We start from the raw sequence: 24,350 nt of genomic DNA on the forward strand, positions 1-24,350 counted from the left end.
CACACTGCTGGACTCCATGTTGAAGGAGTGACAGGAAGACAGACGGCTGTCGGTGGATGGAAGGCAACAAGCACAGAGTAGATTCCAGAACTGAGACATGTACCAAGGCTCTGGCACAGCTGAGGGTCGATCCCAATTCTAGCCTCTCACAGAAAGGCAGAGGGGACTTAGCACAAAGAGCACGGAACTTTGCTTTAATAAAGCAAATGCTTACCATCCACTGTGAGGAGCTCAAGGAGAAATGGCAGTAGGCTCTACTAATGATACTGCTTTAAAAAATGGAAGGGAGAGGGTACATTTTCACATGGGCCATGTGGAAAGTTGGCTGGACCTGCCGCTGGACCTGACACTGGACCTGCTGCTGGACCTGCCCCTGGACCTGTCGCTGGACCTGCCGCTGGACCTGTTCCTGGACCTGATGCTGGACCTGCCGCTGGACCTGATGCTGGACCTGACGCTGGACCTGCCCCTGGACCTGCCACTCGGTCTGCTACTGGACTGCTAACAAATGCTGCAGATTTTTATGTAGAGAAAAGTACAATGCGTCTGAGAGCAGCTGTCCCAGCTCTGGATGAAGCCGGCAGAAAAAGGAAGCAGCAGAGACGCTGGTATCATTCAGTGGGCAGAGTCAATGACCCTCCTCTAAGTCCAGCAAAGCTCAACCTGCAGGTCTGCAACTAGAAATACCAATCATAAGCCAGACCTCCTGGCAAATACCATTGACCTGCTGTAATTCTGTGTGGTGTATTATGTCCCATGTACAGGAAATCATTCACAAAGCCTTTAACCAGGAAGTACTAACATGACTTTTAATGCAATATAACAGCTTTGCACCCATTTAACATATATTTAACCCCAGTGGTATATTTAAATATATATTTTATAGAACATCAGGCATGTTTACCTAATGGCTCGAACTTTCACAATGTCTCTCTCCCTGAGAGGACAGCGGAGGATCCCATGCACTGTCTCCAGGAACATGCCCCTCCCAGAGAGGATTCACAAATCAAATGTGCACATGCATGCATGCACAGACACATATCACACACACACACACACACATGGACACGCACACCTATATGCAATACATACATTCACACATGCACACACGTTCACATAATCACATAATACCACCACATAACAGATGCGTACACATACACACAACACTCAAACACACGCACACAAACATACAACATTCAAACACACACGCACAAGCATACACACAACACTCACACACACATGCATATACATACACATTCTGACACACATACATACGTAAGTGCGTAGACATAACATGCACAAATATACATGTATAACTATATACACATGAGCATCCATGCATGCCTACTTGCACATATGTGCAGTCGTGCCTAAACATGTAACACATGCACACACATACATGCAACACAAATACACATGCACACATATACACATGCATGCACATGTACATTACACACAAAGGCACACATACATGCACAACACATATACATGCAATACACACTTTCATACACATAAATGCAAACACACATACATATATACATCCCTCAAAGACCCCATTATTCAATTCTAAACAAAGTGGTTTATCCCCCAAATGTACCTTCCCGTAATTAAGAAGCTCTACTGCACATTTCTTGTTTCAAATAATGAGGTCTCACACACAGCACACACACATTTATACTCCAATACGTGTGAACATATAAATAGAAATAGGCACACGTGCACGAAGACCCTCTTCTGTAAAGGTATTCTCAAACTTGAACTGAACGAATTCTGCTAATTATAGTCAGAGTCAGCAAAGATATATATTTGACCTCGGAATGAATATACTCGTTCTTTTCGTTACCCCTGGCAACAGCAAGAATGTAAAACAGTTGTGCGATATCATGTCACTTATTCAATCCCACTTCCTGGGATCTGACCCATTTGGAATAGCGTTTCTGTCTGAGTGATTTCCTTCTGACTAAAATCTTGAGACAATTCCTTCTCTTCCTGCTTTCTCTTTCCCAGGCCTTTTCACTGCCCTTTCGTCATCTCAGAAATAAATCATACTTGTCAAAATGGAACGCAAAGAAACAGCCTTAGGAGAGAATCCCACAATGGAATGGACCCAAGAGAGGAAAAAATATTCTTTTTGAAAATGTACAAAAGGAAAAGTCAAGAGGCCTGGGTTCCCTCTCATGACAGAAACAGACGTCAGCATAGCAGGTCGCTCAGCACAGTTCAGCTCTGTGTATGAAACAGAGATTCTAGTCCTTGTCCCTGTTTCAAGCTCTGTGTATGAAATAGATTCTAGCCCTTGTCCCTGTTTCATGATGTTGCAGTGAAGGTAACAAAACAGACAAAGGGCACAGGCTGCAGAAAAGGATTTTAAAAGGATGACTTTTAAAATGTGAGCCTGCTTTTCAAGGGCACAATGAGGACATTTTCAAGTATATTAAAGCTGATTTATAAGAGATAGGTATAAAGACTCTACAAGGTCGTTAGACTTTAGACTTACAAAGAAAACAAATCACATTCTCCTAGCATCACCAGTCAGGTGTTCCACAAATACTAAGAATAGCCACTGCAACGGGGTCCACTATGAGGGGTCAAAACATAACCCATGAAGCATGGCCGAGAGCTCCTATAACCTGATTTCTAGGAATCTAATTTTAAACATCCTCACAGCTAGCACATCACAAAAATACAGAGCTCCAAATGCTGTAACACAAGTGCTAACAACACCTAGCCAAAAATATACGAGGCATTTCAGGCAAAAATCCCAGAATCAGAAGAACACAAGTTTTCTAAGTTCTTCAAAAGCTGGTGCTGGTTGAGGCTCTTCTGCAGACTTCAACAAAAGACACGCTAGAATTAGCCATTGACGGTAACCCTGAGTCAACACGCACAGTGTTCAGAAAAGCACAAGGCCTGCTCCGGCGTGAGACCCCTGGGAACTTTCTCTGGACCGCACCGAGTGGACGACTTTGAGAACTCAAAATAACTAACAACCAGTCCATGAACAGAGAAAGAAGACTGCAGCCTCCCTGGGGACCTGGCTCCATGCCTGCCCCCTTTCTTCCGGATACCTTTGCCCTTCCTGGCTCCCTCCTCCACCTGGAGATGCTCCGGGTTCAGGCCCCTCTCCAGTTGTGTCTCGGTCCACAGCTGGCTACCTGTGTGAAGCACCAGGCCTTGAAGGACCATCTCCACCTGCTTCCTGCACTTCCCACCCACTTCCACCATGACACCCAGGCTCTGGCTGCTCTCAGGGATCAGGGCCGCCAGGCTCCCCTCACAGGCTCCAACTGGAGTCCTGCCCCCTGGTTTTCAGCAACACTTGGGACTTTCTCCTGGAAACTCTCAGCTCTGGGCTTTAGTGAACTGCGCCATCCAGCTCTTCTCTGGACTCTAAGCAGGGCCTTCTCTGGGTCTTCCAACCCTTCCTCCATTTCCAAATGTGGGCTTTCCTTTGGCCTCCTCTCTCCAGACATGCACGCCTCACACTCTGGCTACTTGACCTGCACTTCTACCTAAGAGGCTCCCAAATGCTCCCTGCTCCAGATTTTCCCCAAGCCTCCTCCTGTATTTCCAAACTTGCAGCTTGCAGTGGTGTCTCTAAGTATCTCTGAGTCAGGTCCACACTTGCTTCTCCTGATTTCCGGCAAAGCGCAACGGCGACCTCGGGGTGCAGACTCGCAGCTTCATCCGCCTTCCTGTACTCCCTCTTCCCCTCCTGACCCAGGCACCGAATTGCTCAGCTCACTGGCTGCCTTCTCTCCTCCTCCGGCCACGGCGAGTGCCCTGCATGAGCCTGCCCTGTCACCCCCCGGCTCCACGGCATGCCGCACATCAGAGACACGATTCTCTCCGAAACCCTCAGTGGTTCCCTAGTATCGCACAGGTAAGGACTTCCACATTCTGGCCCCAATCTAACTTTCTGGCGTCAGATATGCACATGCATATTTTATCTATGCAAAGAGAGTACAGGCCTCACACCCGCTCTCATTCCTGGGCTCCTAGTTCCTCTTAAAGGTGCTGTATGAGGTACCTATGCACTTTCCAAACACTAACTGAATATGCGCTTGGAGAACACTTACTTGATAATTTTGTGGCATTGCCGGATAACGTGGACAAAGTGAGAACTACGCAGGTGTGTGGATGCTGCCTTGCCCAGACCTCACTTACCCAGACACTCCCAGATGCTCAAGGTGACCAGCCCTATTGGCGCACAGGCAGGCGCAGGCTGCACCCCCACAGCTGGGCCCCGCGAGCTGAACTATAATTACGAAGCTGCTGTTTGCTCCTAAATCTGTTTATGCTGGTGCATTTGTTACACATTACTGAAACCAATAAAGTATGACTCCAAAGAGAGAATAATTGTATGAAAACTAAGTTGGATGCCTTTCAAAGACTTAATATAGGGGAATTTTTTTTTTCATTTTAATCTTTTTAAAATTGCTATCAAATTAGGTATGGGCAAAAAATATATACAATGTTTGAGGAAATAATTTTTAACGGTTTCATATCTAACATACCTTGCTTCTCTTGTGTTGCCTATTCTCTTCTAGAAGAATAAAAACTGTGGCAGGCCTGCGATGGCTGTGGTTGAGGAAAGAGGCCACAGCCACAGCCAGCAGAACCATGCTCAGCAGCAGCCTAGCCCCGCGTGGAAGAGGCGTGAACACTCTCGGGAGAGGTGGATGTGCACTAACGGTTCCCAGCTCTGACCTCTTTATCTGAATGTGGTGATTGGTTTTATCTGAATGTCAGACAAAAGGGTGTCTACGTCCAGGAAAGACTCTAAACACTCTGGACGCTGCTGCGGCAGATGGTGACCTTGACCCAGTGATACCACTCTCCAGTGGGCAGCCAACCCAGTCTCCTAATCGTAAAGGACATTCATAGCAACACTACGAAAAAGAAACACTACTGTTCTGACCCAGAAAAGTGAAATGTAAAACATAAAATACACAGGTTCTAACTAAGAGGCAGACAGACCGGGCACGGTGGCTCACGCCTGTAATCCCAACCCCTTGGAAGGCCAAGGCGGGTGGATCACTTGAGGTCACGAGTTTGAGACCAGCCTGGTCAACATGGTGAAACCCCATCTCTACTAAAAATGCAAAAATTACCCGGATGTGGTGGCGGGCACCTGTAATCCCAGCTACTTAGGAGGCTGAAGCAGGAGAATTGCTTGAACCTGGGAGGTGGAGGTTGCAGTGAGCCGAGATCACGCCACTGCACTCTAGCCTGGGCAACTCCTTCTCAAATAAAATAAAATAAAATAAAATAAAATAAAATAAAATAAAATAAAATAAAATAAAAGGCAGACAAACAAAGGAGATTTCCTCTGATCTTAAAAACAGAAGTATTTGTTTCACAGCGTGGATAATTGAAGATCTGCATAGAAATCACCTAGGGTCCCGCCCTCCCTCACAACAGACTGGGATAGAGGGAAGGAGGGCAGGAGGTGGGCCCCTTGTCCACGAGAGCCTCCTCCCACCCCATCCCCTTCCTCAGGAGGGCGGCCTGCCCAGTGCAGGCTCCCTTCTCCCCAGGTAAGACCCTGGCGTCTCTACAGGAACACCCACCTCCCTTCCCTGCAATCCACTCCAGCTGCTCACGGCCAGTCAAGGGGGGCGCTCTTCAGAGAGGAGCAAACGGTTTGGAGGACAGCCTGAACTCCAACGTCCCAGGTGTGGCTTGCCAGGAAGCACAGAGGAAGGATGCAGGTCCCGAGAAGGAGGAGGCGCAGGAGGACGATGAGAGAGAAGAGAGAGAGACAAGAGAGGCAGACTGCCCAGCCGGGGGCTGAGCACAGGATCTGGCTGAGGCCCACTGGGGAGGGGCAGAGGCAAACAGGCTGCTGCTTCTAGGCTGCTCGGGAAGATACAAGCTTGAAGGGGCTGCAAGGCAGGACTCACTGAGGAGCAGTCATGTGGATGCCACGCCTCTCACATGGCACACACTGACATGCAACTCACATGCAACACAACACAACACGCATGTACAATGGGCTTATACAACACTGACAACACACAATGCACACAATCACACACAACCTATACAACACATACCCAATACATGTGACTCACAACACAATGTGCATTTATAACACACTCATACGACACATAACCAATACATGCAACTCACAACACAACATGTGCGTACAACACACTCATACACACATACAGCACACGTAACTTACATACAACACAACACGCACGTACAATGCACTCATACAGCACACACAACACACAACTCACATACAACACGCACATGCAACACACTCATACAACACACAACACTCATACAACACACAACACACGTAACTCACAACACAACATGCACACACAACACTCATACAACATACATACAATACATGCAACTCACAACATACACACACAACACACTCATACAGCTCACGTACAACACATGCAACTCACGTTCAACACAACATGCATGTACAACACACACAACACACGCAACTCAACACAACATTCACGTACAACACACTCATACAACACAACACTCATACAACGTACACACGATATGTGCAACTCACAACACAACATACACATACAATACACTCATACAACAATACAACACATGCAACTCACGCATAACACAGCATGCACGTACAACACACTCATACAACATATAACACATACAACATGCACACAACACACGCAACTCAACACAAATACATGTACAATTCACTCACAACACACAACATTCATACAACACACAACACATGCAACCCATAAACACATGTACAACACACTGATACAACACACAACACTCATACATCACACACAATACATGCAACTCATATACGACATACACATACACACATACAACACACAACACTCGTACAACATACAAAGCATGCAACTCACAAATACACGCACAACACACTCATACAACACACAACACTCAAACGTACAATAAGTGCAACTCAACACAATATGCACATACAACACACATACAACCCATGCAACTCACATACAACACAACACACTCATACAACACATTCATACAACACACACTATACAGATTCTAAGTATGAAATAGAAAACAGCACACGCACAGTTTCTAAATTTGATGAAAACTTTTTTCAAGAAAGTCGTCCAACATCCAAACTGGTACCATGTCCTCATTTTCAGTTGCTGTTCAGATTCAAGCATTTTTATCATCTACTCTATGAATTATAATAATACAGCATAAACCCATTTTTCATTTTACACCCACTTTAGTGTGGGGTACTCCAAAACAGGGGCCAGGAGCCTCAGAGTCGTCCCTCGGAACAAAACACAACCGACACTCAGAGGCCAGGAAGAGAACTCGGGTGGTGACACACACTCTCTCATCTGCAGAGCTCTGCTTCAAATACTTTACACGTAACCAGGCTGGAACGGGTTGGTGAGGGTACAGACATGGCAAACTGAGAAGAAACTGGCAGGTGGAGAAAGATCAATCAAAATCCAAGGAAAAATGCTGAACATTTTCCACAAATAGTTCACACAACAGATGATACTCAGGCTACTGAAAGTTTATTGAGAGGGGTCTTGCTCCAAAGAAAAAGTTCTCTCCCAAAGTTATCAAAGATTCACAGCAGGCACCTGCCCCCAACACACCATCTTCCGAGGGCCTAGGAGTCAAAAAGAAGGTAAGACAGTAGTAAGGGTACAGGGAGAGGAGAGCGGGAGGGGACCGAGAACTCGGAACCAAGAGATGGGCGGACACTGAATGCCTGACTCCAAGGTTATCACCTCAGAAAACAAGTCTGTTTAAGTCCGTAGTAACAGTGTTAGTACTTTCACTGAACCTGCACTCAACACTGGAGAACCTCCCTGTGTTATAAAGACGATCTGAAAAATAACATTAATTCACAATGTAGAGTGATGATTCAGCCACAGAAAATAAAACTGACATAATCCACTACAACTCACACTATGTCTTTCTTTAAGACTGGTTTATGATGCAGAAAAGAGGCAGTTTGAGATCTAAAATACTTAAACTGGCAAACACCTTGTTTCCCTGAATTCTCACAACCGTGGCACCAGCTAGAGTAAGACAGAGTGGTTTTCAGAGCTTCCAGAACAGCAGAACAGATCAATCATAAATATGCAAAAGTGATCTGAAAACAGAATTAATTAATATTCCACGTTTTGGCTTAAACTAGTCATGTGATTTCCAATAAGTGGGAAACATTCACACCAATTTTTATAAGAAAGTTCAATGTGAACACATAGTACAGAACATTGCCTTTGTTTTGGAATTTATTTATTTAATATGACAATTTCATTTGTATTTAGTTATTCTTGATGTTGAATGCTCATCTTTATTAATGATGAGCTACCCATTTTCTGACTGAGGAAACAGAAAGTTGTCACTGCCTAACAGCAATACTCAAAACAGCCTGTATGAAAGGAAAAGGTATATCTGTGTGCACACAGATGCATACATATGCATACACGTACCTATACATGTACACACGCGTGTACATATGTGCATACACATACACACATACACGTGTGTGCATGAGCACACATGCATGCACACATATACACATACATGCATACACACGCATATGCACATACACGTACACTCATATACACACGTACACATGCACACACATACATGCATATACACGTGCACATGGACATGTGGACACGCACATACACACGCATACACACATGCACACACATGCATGCGTACATGCATACGTAAGTATCATCTCAGGTACGTGGATTCAAGATTCTGATGCAAACAAGAATAATTACAAAACAAGGTAGGGTGTCAACAAGTGAGAATTGAGATGAAAGTTCTGATATGTTCCAGAGACAATACGGGAGGTCGTCACATCACATAAATATCTTACCCATTTTAAACGTGACAATTCCTGCCAACATCGGCCTGGATTAAGATGATTTCATTGACATAAGGAACAGAAAATATAGTATTTATTCTAATGAGATTCTGTAATCATTACATTATTTTCACAATTATAAGTAATCACTAAATAACTTCCTCCCAAGGGTCTAAAAATAAAAATAAGATAACAAAAGAAAGTCACAGTCCTGACAGCTTTATGATGCAAAACACAACTGTGAAAATCAAGCATGTTTTTGAGACTATGCCCTCCTCAAATATCCTTCATGGAATTTTGTACCAGTAATGGCTGGTAATTAATTGTTATACCAGCTGGAAAGTATATCATTGGGGGTACGTGAAGTAAACATGTAAAGAGTAATGAACACACACACTTGAACCCAGGCCTCATTTCACAACTGTTTCCTACTTTCGATTTGCTTAGTTTACCTCATGAGGTACCTCGAGGAGAGAAAGCAGAGCTGGGATCTGCCCCGAGGCTGCTTCGGGAAGAGCTGGGTGGGTACCAAGACCCTCAGACCGAGGGCTGAGCTGCGTGGCTATGACCCCATCACTGCAGCTCCCCAAGCGTGTGTCCCTGTGTGTCACGCAAACCCCTGCCACACAGGTGACACACGCCACACGCCTGACACAGGCTCAGCACACAGGGAGCGATCAGTAAGTGGTGACTAGAGAGAAGTGACGGCCTTCAGCGTGGATGGAGAAAACAGGCCACAGACTCACAGAGGAAACGCCACAGATCCACAGACGGAGAAAACACCACAGACGCACGGACGGAGGAAACACCACAGACGCATGGAGGGAAGAAAAGTGCCACAGACGCACGGAGGGAGGAAAAGTGCCACAGACGCAGGGACGAAAGAAACGCCACTGACGCACGGATGGAAGAAACGCCACAGACGCATGGACGGAGAAAACGTGCCACAGAGGCACACACGGAGAAAACAGTCCACAGATGCACGAACAGAGGAAACGCCACAGACGCACGGACGGAGGAAACAGGGCAGAGACGCCCATACACCAGTGTGGAACATCGGACAGGAACGTCCCGGCCATGCACTGTCCACTCCCCCTAGAGACTTCCCACCCCAGAGCACTCAGGATGGCTGTGGAGCTCCTGCCACGCACCCCAGAGGCGAAGCTGGGGAGCCAGAGATGAGCAGGTTCACGTCCATCAAATGCAGCTGCAATCCCTGTAATAACTGGAGGTCACTATTAAACAGAAGGGCACTTCACTTGGAATAAAAGCACTCTGCATAAAAGAACTAAAGATTGGCTGGAGACAGCTTAGAAACCGTCACCATTATTCTTGTTAGTGACAGCGAAGCTTCAAGAGTGGTCACTTTTCCTGTAGAAATCCCACAGAGGTGATTCCTGGAACTCATTTAGAATATTTCTTTCCCAGAAACCACACAACCAAGAACTTAATAGTGCCGTCTCTTGACCAGAAAGATTCAGATTTCTGATGAAACTAAACCCTGTCCAGCCTCCTGATTCTAGAAGATGCTGTACAGAAAAGCTAACTCAAAGGGGTCTCATTTCTTTTGTCATCCACGACACATAAAAAAATTTTTTAAATATACAAAAAATGTAGGAATTGTACAGTGAATACCCATGTGTCTACCCCCTGGATCACAGACTAGATTTAAATGTAAAGTTCTAAAGGTTCCCAGCTAAGGAAATGTGCAGTGTAAGCCTCTACCTGGTTAGAACCAAGGGGAATGGAATGAGCTTTCCCCAGCCTTGCTGCTCAGCTGGGAGGGGCTGCCACAGCTCAGCCACCCCACCCCAGAGCACCCAGGATGGCTGTGGAGTTCCTGCCACCCACCCCAGACGTGAGGCTGGATCCCCATTCGCGGTGTTAAGAATGAGCCAGCCTTTAGAGGCCATGTGGTCTATACTTGAATAGAAAATGTTCCAGGAAACTAAAGATTCCAATGCGTGCACTGAATTCCTAACCATTTGAAACCCAGGCTCCTCATCTATACACGAAGAACAACGCTCTCTCCTGGGAAAGCATTTCAGAAGGACGAAAAAGGATCCACATGAGAGCAGCTGAAAACTACAAGGCATCATGCAATTATAAGCCTTTTTCTATATCTTTGTTTCAAGGAATGTCAGCATTCTAAATATTGCAGTTCATCCCACATCACCTTTCAGGAGCAAATCATAACGATCAAAACTATCAGCAGAATCACTACCAGCTCAGTCGCCATGTGCTTCTTCTTCCTGCATGACAATTCCTGCAGAACGATGGGACCATCCAAGAATGGCTCCCTGCCATCATGTGCCCATTCTCCTTCCCCAGGGGGCTATTCCTGTACTCACGGGGCATGGGAAACCTGTATAACGCCACCAGAAAGTCCTTGTTTGACTTACACACTTCCCAGAAGGGCTGATTTTATCCAGAATCCTAACTGTGTCAAACACTAAACCTAAGAAATCATCAAGAAACCAAGGAAATGTAAGGCCATGTCCTGCCCCGGGTGCATGGCTACTAGGGGAGAAATAGAAAATGAGACATGAAAGGAAACTTTTAAGATATTCAGACCATCACTGGATGATTCCAGGAACCCATTACAGATCATTGCTGTTCCTTATAACAGGAAAGAAATTCTAAAATCCCAACAGGCATGGTGAGTCCCTCACTTGCATGAAGTCAAAATAATAATCCATCACTCTCTTCAAAAGGACAAAAGAAAAACTCTACTTCCTCTTCATATTAATTTGTGTACAAGCGACTTAAGTGAGAAAATCTTAATGTCTGGACTGTGATATCAATAGCAAAATAATCCCAAGATTCCCAATTAAAAGATAGAGACGGCCTGAATGAATTTAAAACAAGAAAAACCGAGTATATGCTGCCTACAAAAAACTCAGTTCAGCTGCAAAGACACACATAGACTAAATGTGAAGGGATGGAAAAACACATTCCACATTAATGGAAATCAAAAGTAAGCAAGAGTAGCCATATTTATTTCAGATCAATCACAATTTAAGTCAAAAACTGTAAAAAGGAGACAAAAAGGTAATTATATAATAAAGAGATCAAAATAGCAAAAGGATATAACAATTACGAGTATATGTGCACCCAACAACAAAGCACTCAGATATATAAAGCAAATATTAGTAGATCTAAATAGAGAGAGAGGTCGGGCGCGGTGCCTCACGCCCATAATCCCAGCATTTTGGGAGGGATGTGGAGGCAGGTGGATCACCTGAGGTCAGGAGTTTAAGACCAGCCTGGCCAATATGGTGAAACCCTGTCTCTACTAATACAAAAAATTAGCCCAGCATGGTGGCACATGCCTGTAATCCCAGCTACTTGGGAGGCTGAGGCAGGAGAATCACTTGAACTCAGGAGGTGGAGGTTGCAATGAGTTGAGATTGCACCTCTGCCCTCCAGCCTAGGCAACAAGAGCAAAACTCTGTCTCAAATAAATTTATATATACATACATATGTATAGAGAGAGACAGGGAGACACCAACACAACAATAGTAGGAGCTTCAAAATCCCACTGTCAGTACTGGAGGTCATCTAGACAAAAAATAACAACAAAACATCAAATTTAAAGTCCAGTGTAGACCAAATGGACCTAACAGACATTTACAGAACATTTCATCCAACAGATACAAAACGCACATTCTTCTCAGCACATGGAACATTCTCTAGAATCCACCACATGCTAGGCTACAAAAGAATTCTCAATACATTTTTTCTAAAATTGAAATAACATCTAGGATATTCTCAGACTCTAACAGAATAAAGCTATAAATCAACAACAAGGAACAGACACTTCTCAAAAGAAGACATTTATGCAGCCAATAGAGACATGAAAAAAATGCTCATAATATAGAATGAGACCACCACTTCTCCTGTTGTCTTTCCCAGCTTTTCCCCGTCTCCCCTTTTCCCTAGTTTATAAGACAGGAGAAGGGGGAGAAAACAAAAAGTTAGAAAGAAACAGAAGTAAGATAAATAGCTAGACGACCTTGGCACCACCACCTGGCCCTGGTGGTTAAAATAATAATAATAATATTAACCCCTGACCAAAACTACTAGTGTTATCTGTAAATTCCAGACATTGTTTGAGAAAGCAGTGTAAAACGTTTTGTTCTGTTAGCTGATACATGTAGCCTCCCATCATGTTTTGTCTGAGGCTAGTCCTGCTACAATAATCACTCGCCATCAGAGAAATGCAAATCAAAACCACAATGAGATACCATCTCACACCAGTTAGAATGGTGATCATTAAAAAGTCAGGAAACAACAGGTGCTGGAGAGGATGTGGAGAAATAGGAACACTTTTACACTGTTGGTGGGACGGTAAACTAGTTCAACCATTGTGGAAGACAGTGTGGTCATTCCTCAAGGATCTAGTACTAGAAATACCATTTGACCCAGCCATCCCAATACTGGGTGTATACCCAAAGGATTATAAATCATGCTGCTATAAAGACACATGCACACGTATGTTTATTGCGGCACTATTCACAACAGCAAAGACTTGGAACTAACCCAAATGTCCATCAATGACAGACTGGATTAAGAAAATGTGGCACATATACACCATGGTATACTATGCAGCCATAAAAAAGGATGAGTTCATGTCCTTTGTAGGGACATGGATGGAGCTGGAAACCATCATTCTCAGCAAACTATCGCAAGGACAGAAAACTAAACACCGCATGTTCTCACTCATAGGTGGGAAATGAACAGTGAGATCACTTGGACACAGGAAAGGAAACATCACACACTGGGGCCTGTTGTGGGGAGGGGGGAGGAGGGAGGGGGGAGGGATAGCATTAGGAGATATACCTAATGTAAATGATGAGTTAATGGGTGCAGCATACCAACTTGGCACGTGAATACATATGTAATAAACCCGCACATTGTGAACATGTACCCTAGAACACAAAGTTTAATTTAAAAAAAAATCAACAACAAGGAGAACTTTCAAAACTGTATAAATACATAGAAATTAAACAATATGCCCTTGAATAGCCGATGGGTCAATGAAGAAATTAAGAAGGAAATTTAAAAATTTCTTGAAATAAATGAAAACAGAAACACAACATATCAAAGTTTATGGTATACAGCAAAAGCAGTATTAAGAGGAAAGTTTATAACAATGAACTCCTACATTTAAAAAACAGATTTAAAATAAACAACCTAACAACGAACTGCAATGAGCTAGAAGAGCAAGAACAAATCAAATCCAAAAGTGGTAGAAGAAAAGAAATAACAAAGATCAAAGAGGAACTAAATAAACTTGAAACTAACAAATATAAAAATGAAGAAAAAAATGTTGGTTTTTTGAAAAGATAAATAAAATAGACAAACCATTAGCTACACTAAGCAAACAAAAAGAAATCCGAAAGAAATAAAATTAGAAACAGAAAAGGAGAATGACAGTTGATACCACAGAAATACAAGGGATCATTACAGACTATTTTGAACAACTATATGTCAACAGATTGGAAAACCTAGAAGAAATGGATAAATTCCCGGACACGTACAACCTACCAAGATGGAACCAAGAAGAAACGGAAATCCTAAAACAGACCAATAATGAGTAACATGTATGACTAAGTAATAATAAAAAGTCTCCCAACAAAGAAAAGCCCAGAACTAGGTGACTTCGCAGCTGAATTCTACAGATTTTTGTTTCAATTCTTCTCAAACTATTCCAAAAGTATTGAAGAGGAGGGAATCCTGCCAAGTTCATTCTTCAAGACCAGCATTACCCTGATACCAAAATAAGACAAGGACACAATAAAAAGAGAAAACTGTAGGTCAATATCCCTGATGAACACAGATGCAAAAATCCTCAACAAAATACTAACAAACTGAATCCAACAGCAAATCTAAAAGATTATACACCATGATCAAGTGGGATTCATCCCACGATGCAAGGATTGCTCATCAAACACAAATCAATAATCATGCTACATCACATCAACAGAATTAAGGACAAAAACCATAATATCATTTCGATAGATACAGAAAAAGCATTTGATAAAATTCAACGCTGCTTCATGATAGAAAGTCTCAACAAAAGAGGCACTGAAGGAAAAATACCTCAACACAATAAAGGCCATATGTGACAAACCCACAGCTAACATAATGGGGAATGGGGAAACACTAAGAGCTTTTTCTCTGAGATCTGTAACAAGACAAGGACGCCCACTTGTGCCACTCCTATTCAACACAGCACTGAACGTCCTAGTCAAGAGCAGTCAGGCAAGAGAAAGAAATCAAGGGCACCCAAAGTGGAAAGGAGGCACTCTAATTGTCTGTTTTCAGACAATGTGCTCTTATATATTTAAAAAAAAAAAAAAGACTCCAGCAAAAATCTCTTTGAACTGATAAACAAATTCAGTAAAGTTACAGAATACAAAATCAACATATAAAAATCAGTAGCATTTCTATAGACCAACAATGAACCAGTGAAAAAAGAAATCAAGAAAGCAATCCCATTTAACTACAAAAATATAAAATAAAAATAAAAATACCTCAGAAGAAATCTAACCAAGAAGGTTAAAGATCTCTATGAGGAAAACGATATTCTACACTCGGAAGGTAGAACAGTGGCTTCTAGAGACAGGAAAGGGCGGCGGGAAGGCAGAAAGGGAGAGGTTGTCTAATGGATACAAAATTACATCTAGATAGTAAAAATAAGGGTTAGTGTGCTATAGCCTTGTAGGGTGACTATAGTTTACAATTTATTGTATATTTTCAAGCAGCTAGAAGAGAGGATTTTAAATATTCCCAGCATTAAGAAATGACAAATGTTTGAGATGATGGACATGCTAATTACCCTGAGTTGCTAATTACACACGAAAAACATGTATTGAAATATCATACTGTATCCCATGGATATGTACTATAATGTGTCCATTAAAAATAATAATTGTTAAAAACCCAAGGGTCATTTCTCATGTGTCCTATGTCAGTGTTGTGGTCCATTGGTGGACACCTAGCCATTTGCAAGTAAGACTATAGTCACTTGAGCTGAAAGCAAATGAATCGTCACAAAAATTACCACTGGCACCAAGTCTTCTTTCCAGAATTTCCTGCCCACAGCACTGCCACAGTCACTGTGGGCAGGAAAGACACACTAGCACCCAAGTTTCAACCCCAGTACAGTTGATGCTTTTATTTCTCTGGTTTGGAATAGGTGTGTGTTCATAATTTACGTTTACTCCAACTGTCCCCTTGCTTAAATAGCTTCTTAAGGATAACTTCCTCTTACTAAATCCCAACAGCTTCTGAGCATCCGTTATATTCTCCAAAGTAAATAAAAAGAGAAAACGTGTTGAAAGCCTGATAATGTTCACTTAAGAATCCAGCATGATGTACAGCTTGAAATGGCTACTCCACCTTGTTCCTTTACATGACTTTTTAAAGTAGCCCCAGTTATTATACATAATTGAAGTCATAATTTCTGCAATACCATTAGGTCCACGAACGGTGGGGCCAGGGGACTTCAAAGTCTGTCTCCGATTTTTTTTTTAAAAAAAGGAAAGCTCATGAGAGTAGGTAATGAAAATAAATATTCACACAACTCGGAACAGGGGATGGTGAAACATAAAACTCCAGCCTGGCACAGGTGTCCAGCCAGTGAGGGTGGGGACACAGACTCATACGGTCCCCACAATCCCTCAAAAATGCCACAGACAGGTGGGTGGCCTGAGACAGAGCCAGGCTCCGAATTCCGGGAGCTGTCTGGCTCATGTGCACCTCATGTGGTCCACAGTGCACGAGGATGCCCAACGTCACCAGTCCCGGTGCAGAACACAAGAATGCCCCATGGCATGAGCCCCCGCTGCACAGCATAGCCCGAAGGTGCCAGCTCAGACTCCTACACACGCTGGTCACCAAGGCACTGCCCTCCAGGAAGGAGGACCCCAGAGGTCGTGGCAGGGTGAGGTTCTGCTCTTCATCATCCGCGAGCAGAGGGGAAAGTCCCAGCAGACATTTGGGGAGCCTCTACTCGTGGTTCTGGGACTCTGAGTGGAGGTTCAAAGATGTCCCCAGGTACGCCAGACTCAAACCTAAAAAAGACCCATTCTTCCAGATATGCCCAGACTGGAACCTATATAGGCCATCCTTCCTAGCTTTTCTCTGGAAAAGCAGGCTTAAAAGAGTATCGACTAAAAGGGGCCACCAGGAAGACAGAAGTCCTATCTTTAAAAAAAGATTTTTTTTTTTTTTTTAAAAAGAGGCACTGAGGCTCTGACCCATCTGAGCACAGAGTACATGCTTGGCAGCCTCTGTCAGAGCAGAGCAAGTACACACATGCTCTCCGTGCCCTGTGCTCCCAGCACCCGTGCTCCCCGCACCCATGCTTCACACGCCCGTGCTCCCCACACCCGTTCTCCCCGCACTGTGCTCCCTGCGCCCATGCTCCCTACACCTATCTGTGCTCCCCATGCCTATGCTCCCTGCAGCCGTGCTCCCCGCACTGTGCTCCCTGCGCCCATGTCTGCTCCTCGAGCTCTCTTCCACTGGTTTCCTCTGTACATCCCTCTTGATAGTCACTGTCACCTCGAATCACCTGGCTAAATGGAGGTAAAGAAAAAGTCTAGAGTAGCACATTGGAGGACAGAGTGGAAGTGGCTATTTACCAAGCAGGGCTATGAGATGAGCGCATCTGATCCCCATTAATCCTGACGGTCAGTTGATTAGCCCTGTTCAACAGCTGGGGACACTGAGGTGTGGAAGGACGGGCTTGCTTACCCCAGACGATGCTGACAGTGTGGGCCCAGCCCAGTCCCACAGCCACCAGGAGGAGCCTCCTCACTGGGCAGGCGCGGAGGTGCAGCCCAGAGAACGCTTGGGACCCCGGCACAGACTCCTCAGGAAGGAAACAGAAAGGCCCACAGAGACTCAAGCAGCACAGAAGAAGGTCACCCACAAGTTAAAAATAGATGTTTGTGCTTTACCGTCCCAGAGTGCTAAAAATCCAACCCACTCACACGCACAGCCTGACGTGAGCCTGGCCTCCTGCAGCACTGGGCTAAGCGAGAGACGTACCTGCCTCTCTCCCGACAATAGCAGACTTGGCAGCTATTCTTCAATGTACTTGACACGCTTCCGTGAGGGATTAAGCGACACTCTGTCGACAATGGCTAAGTTTAGTCCTGACACAGCCAACCATCTAGATCTGCAGTGAACAAACAACTTACTTTGGATGATTCTGCCACTAACAAAGACCCTGAATCTCCCACCAAAGCTTAGTGACACGACTTACCTTTCTGTTTTCATTTCAGGTACACTGGCCCACATGATCTAATTTACCTGCTGATAATGCCTTGGAAAGACCACCAGGGGGCCCCACACCATTTTCAGCTTTAGAGGGATGTGAATTTCCCTTTGATGAGAAAGGTGATGGGGAAATAAAACAAGGATCCAAAACAGATGCCTGTGTGTTTCCTGGGAGTGATAAAGTCAGGAACTGCCTCTGTGTGTCAGGCGAGGGAGTAACAGAGACAATGGCACCAACTCCTGAGACAGAGGACCTGATGCATGGTGCAGCCACCGCCTGTGGCCAAGGAAATTCCAGGGAATGTAGACCCCAGTTGTATGGTACAGCCACCATGTGCGACCACAGAAATTCCAGGAATGCAGACCCTCAGTCACATGGTACAGCCGCTATCTGCAGCCACAGAAATTCCAGAGAACGCAGACCCTCAGACACATGGTACAGCCACTATCTATGGCCATGGAAATTCCAAGGAATGCAGACCCTCAGTCACATGGTACAGCCACCATATATGGCCACGGAAATTCCGAGGAATGCATACCCCAGTCGCATGGTGCAGCCACAGCCGGCAGCCACAGAAATTCTGGAGAACGCAGACCCCAGTCGCATGGTACAGCCACTACCTATGGCCATGGAAATTCCAGAGAACAGAGACCCTCATTCCCATGGTACAGCCACCACCTATGGCCACGGAAATTCAGGGGAACGCAGACCCTCAGTCACATGGTACAGCTACCACCTGTGGTCACAGAAATCCTGGGGAACACAGACTCCAGTCGCATGGTGCAGCTACCACCTGTGGTCACAGAAATCCTGGGGAACACAGACTCCAGTCGCATGGTGCAGCCACCACCTGCAGTCACGGAAATTCCAGGGAATGCAGACCCCAGTCACATGGTACAGCCACCATCTATGGCCACGGAAATTCCAGGGAACATAGACACCAGTCGCATGGTGCGGCCACCACCTGTGGCCATGGAAATTCTGGGGAATGCAGGCCCCAGTCTCTAAAGTATGAACTTCACTGCAGTGAATGTGGAAGAGTTTCTCTCTGTGCAGAGCTCAGTATCCAGAAGGGGAGATGGCCCCAGGAATGCCTTCCTCCTCTTCAGAGCTCAGGGCCTAGGGCTGACACCCTTGGGAGGGGTCCTTGTTCAGCAATTGTGCCTGTGGAGGGTCCCCCAACACTCACCGTGCACCTCCTAGGAGCAGAGGCTACAACAGGGAGCCAGAGACCAAGCTCTGCTCAGACAACAGTGAGCTGATGGCCTTCCACTCTAAGTTCAACAGGGACCCAGGGACCAAGCTCTGCTCAGACAACAGTGAGTTGATGGCCTTCCACTCTAAGTTCAACAGGGACCCAGGGACCAAGCTCTGCTCAGACAATAGTGAGCAGATGGCCTTCCACTCTAAGTTCAACAGGGACCCAGGGACAAAGTTCTGCTGAGACAACAGTGAACTGATGGCCTTCCACTCTAAGTTCCAACTGCATGGAATGTGTATTCCATGAATGCTTGTTAAATGAATGATTCATATAAGGTCATCTGTGCTGACCTTTGCTGGTCTGCTGACTGTGAGCTTCAGAGCATAGGCCTCATTCCTGGAGCAGCCAGCTCTTCCCAGAGCGACGGCCGCTGCAGGGCAAAGCCCAGAGCTTGTCCTGCAGCAACACACTCAGGACCCTGCGCTGGGCACGCTGGGGGCCTCTCCAGCAGAAGATCCCCAGCCCTGACCTTGCAATACCAGTGAACCCCAGGGGAGTCCCAAGTGCTCAAAATCATGTAAATGTCCATTGTGATTTAACATATCAATTTTAGAAGAAAGGGCATATTGCCACCTCCCTCCTCAAACTAGGGACTATAAATCGATCCATCACCCTAACTGAGACTCTGCCTTAAATTCTGCTAAAACTACCATCCAAACACTCAAATTTACATTAGCGTTAAGGGAAAAAAAAAAAACTAAAACAAACACCTGTAAGAAACGGTCAAGTAACCTGTGATACATCAACCCAAAGATTAAACATGAAAACAATGAAGTAGCAAGATATTAAAAGAATATAAACTCTATGTACATCATGGCCCAAGGTTCTAAAATTACACAGAGACAAAGACTGGAATGGAAGGGGGATATGTTTACAGATACATTTTTTATTTTTTAATTTTTAATATTACTTCTCTAATGTATGATTTGACTAACCAGATAATTCAGCAAAAAATAAAAAAATTAATTATGCCTATAGATAAATATGTAAAGAATCCTTTTCTTTGATGCCAATGGAATTAGTTTGGGTCTGACCCACAGTCTTCAATCTTTTAATTAAGACACAAAAATCATCTTTCAAGCTGTTAGGAAAAAAAGAAGAAAAAGATTGAAAACCAGGAGCCCAGAAGAAAAGGACTCGCTATGTATCACAGCGTCTCTCCACGCCTCTCCACCCCGGACAGTGCTCCCTCTTTCCCCATTTTCATACCTACTGCACAAAACACTTAGTAAAGAACTATCTCAATTCTTGAGTCACACAGCACAAAGGGCCAGTGTCGCTGCCAAACATACCCTGCAGCCCCAAAACGAAGAGGCAACTGGTTCCTTCCTTCCTCAGTGAAGGAAGAATGAGAGGCTGCTGGTTGTCATTTTAAATCTCACACCTCAATGTCTTAGCACTTTCCTGCTTTGTTGGTTTCCAGGGCTTATTAAAATTAACCCCCCCCCCCCCCCCGCGGATATTGAAGAAAGAAAGCAGGACGGTTGTGCAGGCTTCCAAGAGGCAGAGCCCTGCTTCCGCGGCCACCTCCGTCTTTCTACCCACAGCAGCCGGGTTTACCAATTAGTCTCCCTTAAAGAGCAGTTTATGCTCATCGTGAACAAATGGATGCAATTGCTTCTTTTGAGATGCAGCAAGTTTTGGGCCCTCAGCAAAAAGAAAGAAAGAAAGAAAGAAAGAAAGAAAGAAAGAAAGAAAGAAAGAAAGAAAGAAAGAAAGAAAGAAAGAAAGAAAGAAAGAAAGAAAGAAAGAAAGAAAGAAAGAAAGAAAGAAAGAAAGAAAGAAAGAAAGAGAGAGAGAAGAGAGAAAGAGAGAGAGAAAGAAAGAGAGAAAGAAAGAGAAAGAAAGAAAGAAAGAAAGAAAAAAGAAAAGAAAAGAAAAGAAAAGAAAAGAAAAGAAAGAAAGAAAGAAAGAAAGAAAGAAAGAAAGAAAGAAAGAAAGAAAGAAAGAAAGAGAGAAAGAAAGAAAAAACAGGGCACTGGCACAACAGTCATAACCTCTGCTTTGCACACACAGAAGTAAAGTTAAAGCCCTGGAGGCGGAGGCGTTCGGAAAGGGAAGGTGGAAGTAGGAAGGACGCCCACGGGATAGAGTGGTCAGAAACAGACCACCTCACCAAAGGGCGCCTTAGACGTTCCAGAGGACAAAATGCCCCTCTTTCCAGGGTAAACACCCATTTGCCAAACTCAGCCAGTGACGGCAAGCAGGAGTTTGCTTTTTTTTTTAAGGCGTCTGAGTAACGATGACAAGAGCAAGAAATGAGCTTAATAATGGGACTGACAGGGCCCTGGGCTGGTGACTCTGCTGATGTGCACAGCATCAAAACCCAGGTTCCTCAGTGCGCTCCCTCTGCAGTTCAGGACAGCACTACAACTCACCCCATCAATCACTGCTTAAAAAATCAGTTCTAAAAAAAGACGACCCATTTGAAAGCAGCCGGAGGAGGAAGACAGAGAGTGTCTCACAGAATCCAACCGCTTGTAGCCTCGGAACCATAACAAGAATATGAAACTAGCGGGTCCAGTGTGAGGCAGAACAGAGACGCCGTCACGGCTCTCAGGAGGCTGAGCAGGAAGCGCATGGCTCAGGCCCCGCAACGCCCTAAGGGCGCCTGGAGCAGCCCACAGGCCTGTGTCCTTCGTGTGGGTTCACCTTCCTAGTTTCCTGGGTAAATTCAATGTACAGCATTTATTCGCCAAGAAAAGAACATTCAAATCAAACTACTGTCATAACTCTGAAGGGCTCTTAACACTCCAGTCCACACGTTCAAAAGCCCACAAATATCAGTGCTGCCACTGTGTAGGTAACAATGTTTTGGATGCATCATGCACGTAACCAGTAACGATGTTTTCATGTTTTCCGTAGCCGTCTCATTCAGGATACTAAAATGATCTGTGACGACTTGATACTTAGTTATCTGTGATTTTCAGATAGATTTAACAAGGCTACCTGGCCAAGAAGGCCTCACCCTCCTGAACCTGGGCACCGGTGCCCCTACGTGCACCCGGGGCCTGGGGAGCGCAGTCTCCACCACCTCTCGCTCTTCAATGTTAAATGTCCTCCCGGAGCGCCTGCGTCGTGGGCCCAGGCTCGGCCCCTCCTGGAGAGCCCTTTCCACATTACAGGACAGGGGAAGCCCAGAGCCCGCGCTGCGGCGCCGCTGACGTCCGGGAGTCCCCGCTTCCTGGTCCTTCCCGTCCGCGGAGGCTGGCGGGGAGGGCCTGGGACCCATTTTAGTTTTCGGTTTTGTCACGAGCCGGAAGGCGACAGCACATGCGAGCGCAGGAAACCCTTTTTTAAAATCTTCCAACGGAAACGCGAGGGGCTGCCGGACTGCCTCGGAGACGCTAGGCGGGAACCCAGAGCACCCCTGCCGTTTCCCGCATTGCAGCAGCCGGGACCCCGCCCACGCCGCGGGGGGCCCGAGGCGACAGGAGGCCCGCCGGGATCCGGCCGTTTCTTCCTCGACAAGCTGGGGGGTGGCGTGGGGCGGAGTTGGGGGGCGGGGGCAACTTAAGTGATCGCGCTGTACCCAGGATTCGGAGGTGAAGCCCGGCGCCATCCTACAGCTCAGAGGCAGAACGACCCCGGAAGGTGCTCCAGGCGACCCCCTCTACCAGGCTCAATTTAAAACATAAACCGGAGAGGGTGGAAAGCTCACTATTTTCCGAATGGAGGTTCCTATCGCCATGTTCCTTCCTCCTCCGCCCCACCCGGCAAGGACCCCGGGGCTGCCTTGCCGGCTCCCGCCGCCCCGCAGGTACCCCTGCCGCTCCCGGGCACGGGCTTCTCCCCAGTTCTTCCCATCGCTTCCCCGCTCTTCTCCCCAGTTCTTCCCATCGCTTCCCCACCTTTCCCCGGGTCCTCCCATCGCTTCCCCCTCTTCTGCCCGGTTCCCCCATCCCCTTTGCCCTGTTCTCCCCTTCTCCCTCTTCTCCCCTTCTCCGTCCGTCCCTCCCTCGCCGCCCGGAGGGGGGCGCGCACCTTGAGCATGTCCCCCGCTGGTCAGCACGCCGATGGCCTTGCCGGCCCCGGAGAGGTGCTCCAGGAACTTCCGCAAGGAGCCCTTGGGGGCCCGGGAGTCGTCCGCGTCCAAGGCGAGGAGGCCGAGGGCAGCCGCTAGTCCGGGTGCGCAGCAGGCAATGGATACCCTGCCGGCGCGCGCCCGACTCGGAAAAGCTGCCCCGCCCGCGCCCCCGCCCGGCCCTAGCGTCAAAGGGTCTTGACGGGCGGGGCCCAAGCGCACAGGAGGGGCTGCGGGGGTGGGGCGCGGCTAGGGGCAGGGGCAGGGGCAGGGAAAGGGGCAGAGAAAGGGGCAGGGGCTGGCCGGGGCCGGGTGTGGGCAGGAGGACCTACGCAGGGGTCGTCGTAGGTGGCTGCCGCGCTAGCGGTGGGTGAGGTCGCGGAGGCGGGGGTAGCACCACAAGTGGGCGGAGTCCCTGGGGGTGGGGCCGCGTTGCCGGTGCGCTAGCCGCGCGGGTGGGTTGGAGGACTCTGGTTGGGGCCTTTAGAGATGCCCGGAGCGCCACAGGTGGGGGCAGGGGCAGCGACCGGGGGAGGGGAGACCGCAAGGGGGCGGGGTCACATCGTTCGCTGGGCGGGCCAAGGCAGGGCGGAATAGAACGCCGGGAGCATCTCCCGGGGCGGGGGTGGGGGGGGGCAAGGGAGACCGTGAGTGGGCGCGAACGCCGGGGCCGGTGGAAACCCCGCACTTGCGGGGAGCGCCGATGGCGGGGCGGGGTGGAATTGGGGCGCGGAGACCCCACCTGGACGCGGAGGCTCGCGGCAGGCCCGGTAGATCCGGCTGTTGTCAGCGCCGAGCCCGGCCGCGCGCACAGCTTCTTGTTGGCGGCAGGATTCCTCCTGGGGCTGCGCTAGGAGCCTCTGCGCGCGGCTTCCTCGATCCCCGCCCCCACGTTTTCTCTGCAGCCTGAGGTCGG

General features: G+C 46.7%; 1 protein-coding gene across 1 annotated transcript in view; it reads right to left on the reverse strand.

The window, feature by feature from the left end:
- Positions 1-9,060, reverse strand: part of LOC139363249 (disco-interacting protein 2 homolog C-like) — a 168,341-nt gene extending 159,281 nt beyond the window's left edge. Inside the window, exon 1 of the mRNA XM_071096137.1 lies at positions 8,867-9,060. The gene's annotated coding sequence lies outside the window, so the exon portion shown is untranslated. The remainder of the gene's footprint in view (positions 1-8,866) is intronic.
- Positions 9,061-24,350: the final 15,290 nt, after the last annotated feature.

Source organism: Macaca nemestrina, chromosome 5, assembly GCF_043159975.1.
Source record: "Macaca nemestrina isolate mMacNem1 chromosome 5, mMacNem.hap1, whole genome shotgun sequence".
Lineage (NCBI taxonomy): Eukaryota > Metazoa > Chordata > Mammalia > Primates > Cercopithecidae > Macaca > Macaca nemestrina.